Source organism: Dipodomys spectabilis, unplaced genomic scaffold, assembly GCF_019054845.1.
Source record: "Dipodomys spectabilis isolate Male_0828 unplaced genomic scaffold, ASM1905484v1 ptg000102l, whole genome shotgun sequence".
Classification (NCBI taxonomy): domain Eukaryota; kingdom Metazoa; phylum Chordata; class Mammalia; order Rodentia; family Heteromyidae; genus Dipodomys; species Dipodomys spectabilis.
Genome location: NW_024870779.1, coordinates 106,840 through 118,694, shown reverse-complemented (window position 1 = coordinate 118,694; position 11,855 = coordinate 106,840). Strand labels below are relative to the sequence as shown.

Genomic DNA, 11,855 nt, shown 5'->3' with positions numbered 1-11,855 from the left:
ATAGGAAAGTCCGTGAGGCTCTTATCTCCAATTAACCTCCAGAAAACTGGGAAGTAGAGCTGTGGTTCAAAGAAGCAGAGTGCTAGCCTTGAGTGAGAAAGTTCAGGGACAGAGCCCAGGCCCTGAGTTCAAGCCCCATGACTGGAAAAAAGTGAGTATGTTTGCTTTGATTGTCTTGATGGTCACCTGCAATTGTTACTGTATCTGCCTGGTTTCCATGAACATCTGCAGAACGAATTTGCTCTTTCCTCTTATATAAAGAATTTGTACTTACAGAATGAGTACAGAATGAGTGTGAATGGAAGCATGCAGAGAGCCAGGACAAGTTTGGAAAAATCAATGGCTGAGATGGTGCCTTCACTGGAAATGTCGGCTTTGCATTGTATTACATGTAATGGCCATGGGCCCACAGTGTTAGAACAGCGCCTTTAGAAGTGATCTCTTTCCCTCTCCTGTTTACACCTCTCCCCCGACAATGTCTCTCTAGCAACATATGGCAGTTCCAAGAAAAAGCCAAGTGAAGATCTGAAACATGAATGCGCCATGTTGCTACCATCACCAGCATCAAGGAGAGTGGGAATGCAGCAATCTCCTCACACAGCCATCATTGCCTACCAATTCCTACATCAAATACAAATTATCACTTGGGGAAGGACGGCTGCGGCTGCGTGGTGACTAAGCAGACAGATGGCAGGTGTGAGTCAAAACACTCTGGGGTGCTAGCTCCAATCGTTTTGCATTATGCAGGGCTGGGGAAACAGGAAACCAAGAAACAATTCACCCCATTGGGCTAGGAGGAAAAAGCTAGCAATCCAAGCCTAGGGCAGAAATGGCAAAGTTAGAAGTGAAGAAAGTTCTAAAGAAAATTCTTTGGAGCTGCCTTTCGATCTGTGAATTCCTCTTATATAAAGAATTTATACTTACATTGGACAGAATAAGACTGTTAGTGGAAGCAAGCAGAGAGCCAGGATAGCTCTGTGTGTGTGTGTGTGTGTGTATGTGTGTGTGTGTGTGTGAGAGAGAGAGAGAGAGAGAGAGACAGAGACAGAGACAGAGACAGAGAGGGGGAAGGAGGGGAGTATACTGGGGCTTGAACTTGGGGCTTGGGTGCTACCTGTTCCTTAGCTTTTTTGCTCAAAGTTGGAGCTCCACCACTGGAGCCACTCAACCACTTCCAGCTTTTTGAGACCTTTCTGACATAGCTGGCTTTGAACCTGGATCCTCATATCTCAGCCTCCTGAGGGTTACATGTGTGAACCACTAGCATCAGGTGTGCCTACTGACCTTTGCACTTATCTCTAGTAAGTCTCCCTCAGTTTCCTTCCTGGCAGCCCCATCCTCCATCCCTACTGTGGGGCCTTTTGTACGTTAGTGCTCCTGTCTGCTCTGGGAGCACTTGTTTCAAAGATTACCTGTCTGTATTCCTACAGGACGATGTTGCAAACACAGAGATAAAAAGATGTGAACAGCATTTGTGTGTGGCAAGCAGCCCATACTGGTCCATTGTTTTACTCTTTATTTGCTGAGACTGACCGATTCTAATTTTATGCATTAGACACATGGCCAAGGGGAAAAGAAATCACCTAACAAAACACTCAACACTCTCTCTGATTTGCATAACCGCTTTCTATCTTTCCATTGTACAGAAGCTGATTAGTTGTAATGAATATGCATGTAATTATAAAAAAGGGCCCTAGGTGGAGCTTCAGCACTGGTAGGAACAAATTGAAGATACAATGCGTCAAAGTCCTCAAAAAAATAATCCATAAGGAATCCATAACGAATACGCATTTTATGGGATCATCTGTTTATGGTGGTTGTTCTTTCTAGCAGAGGAAACAGCAAAATGTGGAAAGAGAAGCTTTGATGTGTAAGAATAATGCCTGCAGAGGACTTTCAGTCAGAGAATGCAGCTGAAGCACAGCAGTGCGCCTGCGCGAAGACAAAGCCCCTGATGGTCACCGCTCTCTGGCTCTTTTGTTACTTGGTGTGCGACTGTGGCTTGAACTCAGGACCTCTTGCTCTTGCTCCACTTTTTCCACTCAGTGCTGGCTTCTGGCTTTTGGCTAGGTAATTGGAGATCAGATTTGGCTGCCTGAGCTGGCAAACTTCAGTCCTAGGATCTCAGCCTCTCCAGTAGCTAGTACTTGTGGGGGTGTGCCACTGGCACCAGGTTATTTAAAATTTTTGATATTTCATTCAGTACAACGTGTTCTTACTGCTTGATTGAAAACAACCACCACCACATTGCATCATGACAGGGCACGAGGGTGCTTGGTGAGGCTGGGCTGAGGTGGGAGGGACATGTGAGCCCAGCCTGAGCTGCACAGTCAGACTCCATGTGACAACAACAAATGAGTGTTACGATCACTGAGCTTCGGGACACTCTTCATATTTTGTCCCTGAAGCAGTTGCGTTAGTAACCTCATGCTAGCCTTGATACCAACCTACAAACTGTTACTATTTTTTTTTAATTCACCTCAAATTGAAACTACATTTTCTTTAACATAAAACTTCAGCAACTAGCCATAGTAGTATAAGCAATATCTGGAGCTTTGCTGCTTATAGAAATTGCAGCTTTTTTTTTCATGGCATTATGATGTTGCCACTATTACCAAATTTTATATATATATATATATATATATATATATATACACACACATGATGTATTATATATATTATAAAAACACTAGTATAACACAAATTAATAATTTATTACTATAGTTGAATGCAATTGGATTCTCTTGCAATTCTGTGTGGTTCATTTTATTCATTTAAAGGCACTATCCCTGAAAAAGCCACAATGTCACCAAAATGTGGAAGGATTTACAGAACAACCAGGGATTAGAACTGCATATGGATTAGCTGTTCTCGCTAGCTAATGGCGCTCTGAGTTCTCTCTGAGCTGGGATCACTGATTAAGGCAGGCAACTTAAAACAAATTCTTGTATACATTCATGCTCACATTAGCTAGGTATATATGTAAGTAAGACAGTCTTTTTTTTAAAGGCGTACACTACAATCATATTTGTATTTGCATGGACCACTCGAATCAAGAAACAAAACATGAAAAAAAAAAAAGAAACAAAACATGGCAAACAAAATGGAAGCACTGCTGGGAACGCCTCTTGTCACACACCAGTGCATTACATAGGCCTTCACCACGTAGTTTCTGTTCAGAATTCTCTGTTGGCCATCCACCCATATGTGTTTCCAATCATACTGCCACTAGTTAAGACATAAGCATTGCATGCTTGTAAATTCATGTAGATGATCATAGATTGGGCCCTGAAAGCCCCCACACCCCCAAAGGGCAATGTATTAAAGATGCCGCTTAGGTATGCCCTAAAGGCACTTCACCTCTTCAGGAGTCAGGCTAGGGAAGGTCCTTAGGTCACTGCACTGTATGACCATGAAGGGGTCTGTGGGTGGCTGCCTGCCACTTCCTCCCTTGCTTTCTGGCCATGAGAGGAGAAGTTTGCTCTGTCGCCACTTCCCACTATTGCCACGCAGCATCTTCTACCAGAGAGCAATACCAGAGAGCAATAGATGCCCTGATTGTGACCTGGAGTCTCTATCAGGATGCGCCACAGTAAACCTTTCTTCTACAGAAGTAAACTTCCTCACACATTTTGTTCCAGTGGTGGAGAGCTGATTCATTGACATGCGTGTGTCATCTGCGGTTTGCTGTTTTTTTCAAATTAGGCGTACAAGATTGATTTAGAATGGCACAAGTTATTCTAGCCATTTACTTATAATGAACTTCTTATGTTAAAATGGTTTGCTTTTTGATGATATTAGGATTTGTATTCAGGGCCTTGCGACTGCTAGGTGGGCCATACATATGTCACTTGAGACATACTGCTACCCCTTTTTTAATATTTTAATTTTGTTTCAGATAAGGTTTGGCATTTTCCTGGGGACAGCCTCTTGAGCCCCTGTCCAAGCCAGCTCCTCCTAGACTGGGCCGGGCCAGCCTCACAGAGTCTTGTCCAAGACAGCTGCCCTGGAACCGACCAGACCAGCCTCACAGAATCCCTGTCCAAACCAGCTCCACCTGAAGTTGCCAAGGCCAGGCTCAGAGAGTCCTGTCCAAGCCAGCACCACCTAAGCCTTCTATATAAGTGGAATTACAAGAACCATTCCATGGTAGGTTGAAATGGGGTAGGAGAGTCTCACTAACTTGTTGCCCAGGTTGGCCTCAAACAATGATCCTTCTAATCTTTGACTCCTGAGTAGCTGTGATTATAGATACATACCGCCATGCCAGGGTTGGGATAATTTTATATATGCAAAAAGATGGAAAAATTCAGAGAATTCTAGTATACTATTCCTTTATCTTCCCCTGATACACAGTCGAATTCAAGATACCATAATAAACTTAGGATTCACTCATTTATTTTTCTGTTGTGTGACTATAGCAAAATTTGAATCCCATGATACGTTGATGGATATTTAGATAGTTTCTAGTTTCACATGACTTTCCCTTCAATGCACCATTGTGTGCACATATGGTGTCTTGTTTACATTGGTCTTCAGAGTAGTTATATCAATGAACATTATTATAAAACATGACAATTGAAGACTCTAAACTGTTCCCAGCTCTTGACATCAATAGACTGCATCTTAACAAATTTTAAGTGTATAAAATAATATCTTGGGCTCAAAACTCTGACCCGCTGCGTCGGTGACGATTGTGAGTCCAGGCTCAAGCTTGCAATAAACGGCTCTCATGTACTTGCATCGGAATAAATAAATAAATAAATAAATCATCTTAAAAAACATTTATTACTAATGAATCTGAGGATTTTTCTATGCTTTTCTGTTGCGCAAGATGCCTTTCCATATCTGTTGCTCTGTGTACATGTCTATATAAGTTTTATATATTTACAGATTTATACTATTCTCCATCTCTGCTGATCATGTCCATGGCAAATCTATTCTCTAGTCGTATTTTGTCTTCTCCCAGTTTTCCCAAAACCCTGCTTTACAGGCACACGTGTTTTCTTTTTTCTTTTTTTTTTTTGGCGGGGGGTCCGGTCATGGGGCCTGAACTCTGGGCCTGGGCGCTATCCCTCAGCTCTTCAGCTCAAGGCTAGCGCTCTACCACTTGAGCCACACCACCACCCCCGGCTTTTTTCTTTTTGCTTATGTGGTGCTGAGGAATCGAACCCAGGGCCTCATGCATGCAAGGCAAGTGCTTTACCACTGAGCCACCTTCCCAGCCCCGGCACAGATGTTTTTAATGTGAATGTAGTCTAACTGATTTATAGTCTTTACCCAAAAGGTTTTATTTTGTTTCTTTGGTTTTGTATTGTTTTTCTTTAACTTTTGTGTGCGTGCGTGCGTGAGTGCGTGCATGCGTGTGTGTGTGTGTGTGTGTGTGTGTGTGTGTGTGTGCACATGTACCAGTACTGGGGTTTGAGCTCAAGGCCTTGTGCTCTTACTTGGCTCTTTGTTCAAGGTTGGTGCTCTACTATTTGAGCTACACCTCTACTTTTGGCTTTGGGGGAATTAATTGGGCATAAAAGTTTTATGGACTTTTCATGCCTAGGCCGGCTTTGAATCATGATCCAAAGATTTCAGCCTCCTGAGTTGTTGGGATTACAAGCATGAGCCACCAACAGCATGATCATTTAAAAAAAAGCATTAATGACTCTTTCATGTTGGGATCACCTTGCTGAGTGAGATTCACAAAATAAGGCAAATCAACAACAAAAAATGGTATTTAGAATTGTGTTGAATTTGAAGGAAAATTGCTATCTTCTTCTATGCATATATGAATGGAATTCTCTTGGTCTCGTTTAAAGTGTATTAAAAGGGGGAAGGTGGCTCAGTGATAGAGTACTTGCCTCACATGCATGAGGCCCTCGGTTCGATTCCTCAGCACCACATAAGCAGAAAAAGTCAGAAGTGCCACTGTGTCTCAAGTGGTAGTGCGCTAGCCTTGAGCTGAAGATCTCAGGGACAGTGACCAGGTCTAGAGTTCAAGCCCCACCACTGACAAAAAAATTAAAGTGTATTAAAAAGATGTATCTTTTTCTAAGTTCTGAACAACTGTTAATAGACTAATTTTTGATACTATACTGCATTTTTACTTTTAAGTGGCATTTTTAAAATTATATTGTACAAGTATTTGTTGATAATATAAGAATTCAATTGATTTTGCACATTGAAACTTGTTAAATCTATTCTGGTGAATAGTTTGGTATCAGGTTATCATGTATTGCTTTGTTGCTTTGGAAAACATTTTGGGAAATAACCATTTTTAGGTCTTCAATTGCAACATTTCCATGTTTTATTGATGCATTTCCTCCAAAATTCTCTATCAGGTAGACTATTGCATACCTGATTCTTGTGTGATGAACTTCCCTGAAACTCCACGGCCCTTCTCAGGAAGGGAAAATATCAGAAATAGACAGTGATGATGGTTAACCAGCAATGTGCACACACTTAATGCCACTGAATTGTAACACTCAAGCACAGCTCACAGAATAATGCTCAAGGATCTGCATGTGACAGCAATAGCAAACAGCATAGTGGTGTCAGGCACCAGTGACTCACACCTGCAATCCTAGCTACTCAGGAAGCTGAGATCTGAGGATCACAGTTCGAAGTCAGCCGGGTAGGAAAGTCTGGGAGACTTATCTCCATTAGCCACCAGAAAACTGGAAGTGGAGCTGTGGCTCTGTGGTAGAGTGCTAACCTTGAACAAAAGAGTTCAGGGACAGTGCCCAGGCCTTCAGTTCAAGCCCCATCACACACACACACACACACACACACACACACACACACACACACACACACACACACACACACACACACACACACACACAGAGCAAGCATCATGGTATAACCTAATGATTTGTGTTACATCTAATGATTTCATGGGCCAGAAATTTACTCAAGGCACAGCAGGGATGGGATGTGTAGGACTCAGAGATCTGGAGTTAGGACCATCTGTGGGTAATCACCTCCCTTCACCTCCCCTGGTCTCTCCATGAGTCTAACTTGGATCTTTTCAATGTGGAGAGCATTAAGCCTGGTTGGATTTCTCACCTGACATCTCAGGCCAACAAGATATGACAATGAGAGCTTCCGACCGGTATAGACAAGTCCCAGAAGGAGAATGGGGTCCACCCTGCTACGATCTGAGCAGCGGAATGGAAGGAATCTCGGGAAACTGCATTAACCCCAAGGCCCACTTAGATTGGGCTTTGAACCGCTTCTCTTGGTTCAAATATTTGATATTTTTATTAAGTTTTGTCTGATTAACCTGTCAGTGTCTAGGTGAGTTTTGTTAAAGTTTCCCAGGTTGTATTGGTGAATTGATTAGAAACTTCCTGTCATTTTGTCAATTTTTTGAAAATAAATTTTAAGTTAAGATGCTAAGTTGAAAAAATTATATTAAGTGAAGTAAGCCAGGCCCAAAGAAACACAGATCCCATGGTTTCCCTTATTTGCAATAACTAGTACATGTGTAGGACAAGTAGAAAAGGTCAAAAGCTATGTACATATGACCAGATATGATGATGTTAAGCGAAATGAACCCCAAGATAGGGACACAAGTTTTTTTTCTTGCTTGCTATTGTTTCTAACATATTTATAATGTACCCTGTGATTTTTCTGTTTCTTTTATGTTCCTCCCCCATGGTATAACATCACCGTATTTGATGTCGGTGCCCTGCATCTTGTGTAAACACTTCTCTAATTTGGGGAGGGGAAGGGAAAAAACAAAATGCTTAAATAGGGATACAGGTTGACCCATTGTAACAATAAGATGTACAAGACACTATGTTGAAAATGAACTTCACAACTTTGGCAGGGAGAGGGGTAGTTGTGGAGGTGGGAGGGAAGGGATAGTAGGGGAAAAACAAAGGAGGAGGCAACAATGCTGGATAGGAAATGTACTCATGACCTTGCTCATGTAACTGTAACCACTCTGTACAATGTTTTTACAATAAAAAAGTACAAAAAAAGATGCTAAATTGAAAGCCAGGCATGCTAATCAGGCATCAGTAGCTCATGCTTGTAATCCCAGCTACTGAGGAGACTGAGATCTGAGGATCACAGTTCAAAGCCAGCCCAGGCAAGAAAGTCTTTAGGACTCTTACCTCCAATTAACCTCCAAAAAGCCAGAAATGCACATGTGGTTTAATTGGTAGAACACTAGCCTTGAACAAAAATGCCAGGGAAAGCATCCAGTACTTAAGTTCAAGCCCCAGGACCAGAACCAAAACACCAAAAAGCAAAACTAAACTAAACAACAGAAAAACAGAAGTACCTGTAGTCCTATGCAGAAGGCTGAGTCTGAGAATCATGAGTTTGAGGCCAGCCTTCACAATATAGCAAGACTCAACCTTGAAAGAAAATGGAGATGGTGAGAGAAAATAAGGAGAGGAGGAGTAGAAGGAGGAATCAAGGGAGGAGGAAGGGGAGGGGAGGAGGAAAATGAAAGATTCAAGGTGCCATACTTTAATGTACGTTTTCCTGTGAAATGAACTTTCTCAGGCCAGATAATGATGTTTTCATTTCCCAAATTATTACTTTCCAAGGATGGTTCTGGCTTATGTGAACTGTGCTGGAAAAAAAATGATCTCTACTTTCAAACATGTTCCTTAAATAAGGAATCATTTGGTGATCCTTCAGATATTGCTCTTCTTACTTAAAATTGTCTTTACATATATTAATATATAGCAGCATATTTTTTTATATTTTCATTTTTTACATTTCAATCACTCTTTATTTTATAAAAGTTCCATGTAGCTGAATCTACTAGGAAAGATTTCCTGTGTCTACAAAGGCACAATGCCTATGAGCATCTGATCATCTAAAACAATATTTATCAAAATGAACGGCAGGAAATGGAAACAAGGTTTCTTTTTCTTTGCTGAAGTTTGTTTTCTTTCCCTTTTATCTTGTTTATCTGTCTTTGGGAGAGTAAAGGGGGGAGCACAGAAACCGAGGGACAAAGGGTGAACAAATGCAGCAGCGGCACTCACTAGACACTGTGTTGAAGATTAACTATACACCTTGTGGGTGGCGAAGGGAGGGAAAAACTGGGAGAGACCAAGGGAGAGGTGACATTGTCCAAAAAGAAATGGACTCATCACCTGACTTATGTAACTGTAACTACTCTGTATATCACCTTTACAATAACAATAAAGAAAATAAAAATATAGATTTCTGGTGTCTCTTCCCAAAACATGTGATTAACTGGTGAGTTCAGTTCATTTGCATTCATTCTGATTACTGGTGTTAGGGTCTATTTTTAGCATCATTCTTTTTGCTCCCAATCCAACATTCACTCTATTTATTTAGTTTTTCAGATAATATCAAGAATTTCTAGGTTTCTTTTTCTCAAGGAAAGTTATAGATTTCTATTTCTGTCCTTTTCATTCTTATCCTTTATTGTTTTAAAACATAGCTGGCTAGCTGACAAAGCCAAAGTTCATCATTATGATAGTCTAAACCCTAAACAATTCAGGGATCTTAGAATAACTCCAAACTCCTCCTATCCTATGTTATTTTTGTCTAACACTGTGATTACATGTTTTTTTTCTTAAGTCTCCAAATTAGTCATCACAAAAAGTATTGTTTTATTTTTTACTTAGTTGCAGTTCAGATATACTTGAACACTTTCTTGGAACACAAGTCTTTCTTGACACTCATGTGCTCCGCTGAATTCTTCTCCCTGCTATTTTATCTTTTAGACATGCTTCAGTGGAAATTTGCTGGTGATAAAGGTCCATAGATTTTGTTTTGTGAAAATGTTCCCATGTCATCATCATTCTTGTTCAGGCATTTAAGGAGGTATACAAATGCCTGTTCTTTCTCATTTCCTCTTAGTACTCTGAAGATAGTTTAATATCTTCTCTATTTCTTTTTTTGTTTAAAAAATTGTGTCATGTCTAATCAATGGTCTATTTTTTTCTTTTTCTTTCTTTCTTACTTTTTTTTTGTCGCTTGTGGGTCTTGAATTCTGGACCTGAGTGCTATTCCTCAGCTCTTCAGCTCAAGGCAAGTACTCTACCACTTGAACCATAGCACCACTTCCAGTATTCTGGTGGTTTATTGGAGATATGAGTTTCATGGACTTTCCTGCCTGGGCTGGCTTTGAACTGCGATCCTCAGATCTCAGCCTCCTGAGTAGCTAGGATTAAAAGTGTGAGCCACCAACTGAGTATGGCCTGACGTTTACTGAGAAGTGGAACACTGACAACACACTAGGTACCGAGATTACCGTGGAGGATCAGCTTGCACGAGGACTGAAGCTGACCTTCGATTCATCCTTCTCACCAAACACTGGGAAAAAAATGCTAAAATCAAGACAGGGTACAAACGTGAGCACATCAATCTGGGCTGCGACGTGGACTTTGACATCGCTGGGCCTTCGATCCGGGGTGCTCTGGTGCTGGGTTATGAGGGCTGGCTGGCAGGCTACCAGATGAATTTTGAAACTGCAAAGTCCCGAGTGACCCAGAGCAACTTTGCTGTTGGCTAAAAGACGGATGAATTCCAGCTTCACACTAATGTGAATGATGGGACAGAGTTTGGTGGCTCCATTTACCAGAAGGTGAACAAGAAGTTGGAGACCGCTGTCAATCTTGCCTGGACAGCAGGGAATAGTAACACTCGCTTTGGAATAGCAGCCAAGTATCAGATCGACCCTGATGCCTGCTTCTCGGCCAAAGTGAACAACTCCAGCCTGATTGGACTAGGGTACACTCAAACCCTAAAGCCAGGTATCAAACTGACGCTGTCAGCTCTGCTGGATGGCAAAAATGTCAACGCCGGCGGCCACAAGCTTGGTCTAGGACTGGAATTTCAAGCATAAATGAATACTGTACAATCGTTAATTTTAAGCAGCATAGCTACCTTCAGAATTTAGTGTACCTTTTAATGTTGTCTGTTTGGGATGCAAGAATGCTAAATATTATGTTAGATCTCCAGGTTTAAAGATGATTCAGCTTTAAGGTGTTACAGAAGAAACCCGATTCCAAAAAAGATCCTTTCAGCTGTAGCATAGGGGAGAACTTAGTAGTCGCTCTAAAGATGCCAGGTTTCTTCGTTTTTAAATCTAGGAATTGCGGCAAATGGAAACTAATAATGAACTGTAGGTTCTTTGTTAATCTGTATTGAGTCAGTGAATGAAATTGTGACTTCCTGAGATTCGAACCTCGCTCTCCTTAACTCTTATTGATGAGAAGTTCTCATTGCTCGATGGTGTGTAAGACTCATCTGAAAGGGACTTTTTCAGACAGATCTTCTTGCCCCAGTTTCCACCCTAGCCCATCATCCAACCTCTTTTACAACCAAAAGTAGTCAGCAGGGTGTTTTAGTTATTTCTTTTCGTGCCATTTTTGGGTGGAGAGGGTGGGTATGATGAAGCCAATAATTCAGGACATAATTCTTTTTCGTGTTGTGGTTTTTCTTTTCACCCTTGCACGGAGTTTGAAATCACTTCCAGGAGCTCCAGATACACACTGGAAAGAGCCTGTGAGATTGTAATCACATGGTGACAACACTAAAAATCTAAATTGGACTTCTGTTATATTCTCACCACTCAATTTAGTTTTTAGCAATTTAATGGGTACATTATAGAGTCTTCCATTTTGTGTGGAATTAGGTCCTTCCCCTTCCAGTGCTGTAATTAACATCACTTAAAATAAAACTTGAATAAAATATTGAAACTTCAAAAAAAAAAAAGTGTGAGCCACCAGCACCTGGCTATTTTCTTAACTTAAAAAGAATATGCTGATACTGGGGCTTGAACTCAGGGCCTTGAATTCTTGCTTAGCTATTTTACTCAAGGCTGATGCTCTACTATTGAGCCATAGCTACATTTTTTTTTT

At 41.1% G+C, this 11,855-nt stretch overlaps 1 pseudogene across 1 annotated transcript; it reads left to right on the top strand.

Annotated features, from left to right (window-relative positions):
* The first annotated feature begins 536 nt into the window (after positions 1 to 536).
* Positions 537 to 11,170, top strand: LOC122113955 (annotated as a pseudogene). Its single transcript, XR_006148490.1, has 3 exons — positions 537 to 696; positions 3,899 to 3,903; positions 10,185 to 11,170. The product of XR_006148490.1 is annotated as a voltage-dependent anion-selective channel protein 1-like (transcript).
* Positions 11,171 to 11,855: the final 685 nt, after the last annotated feature.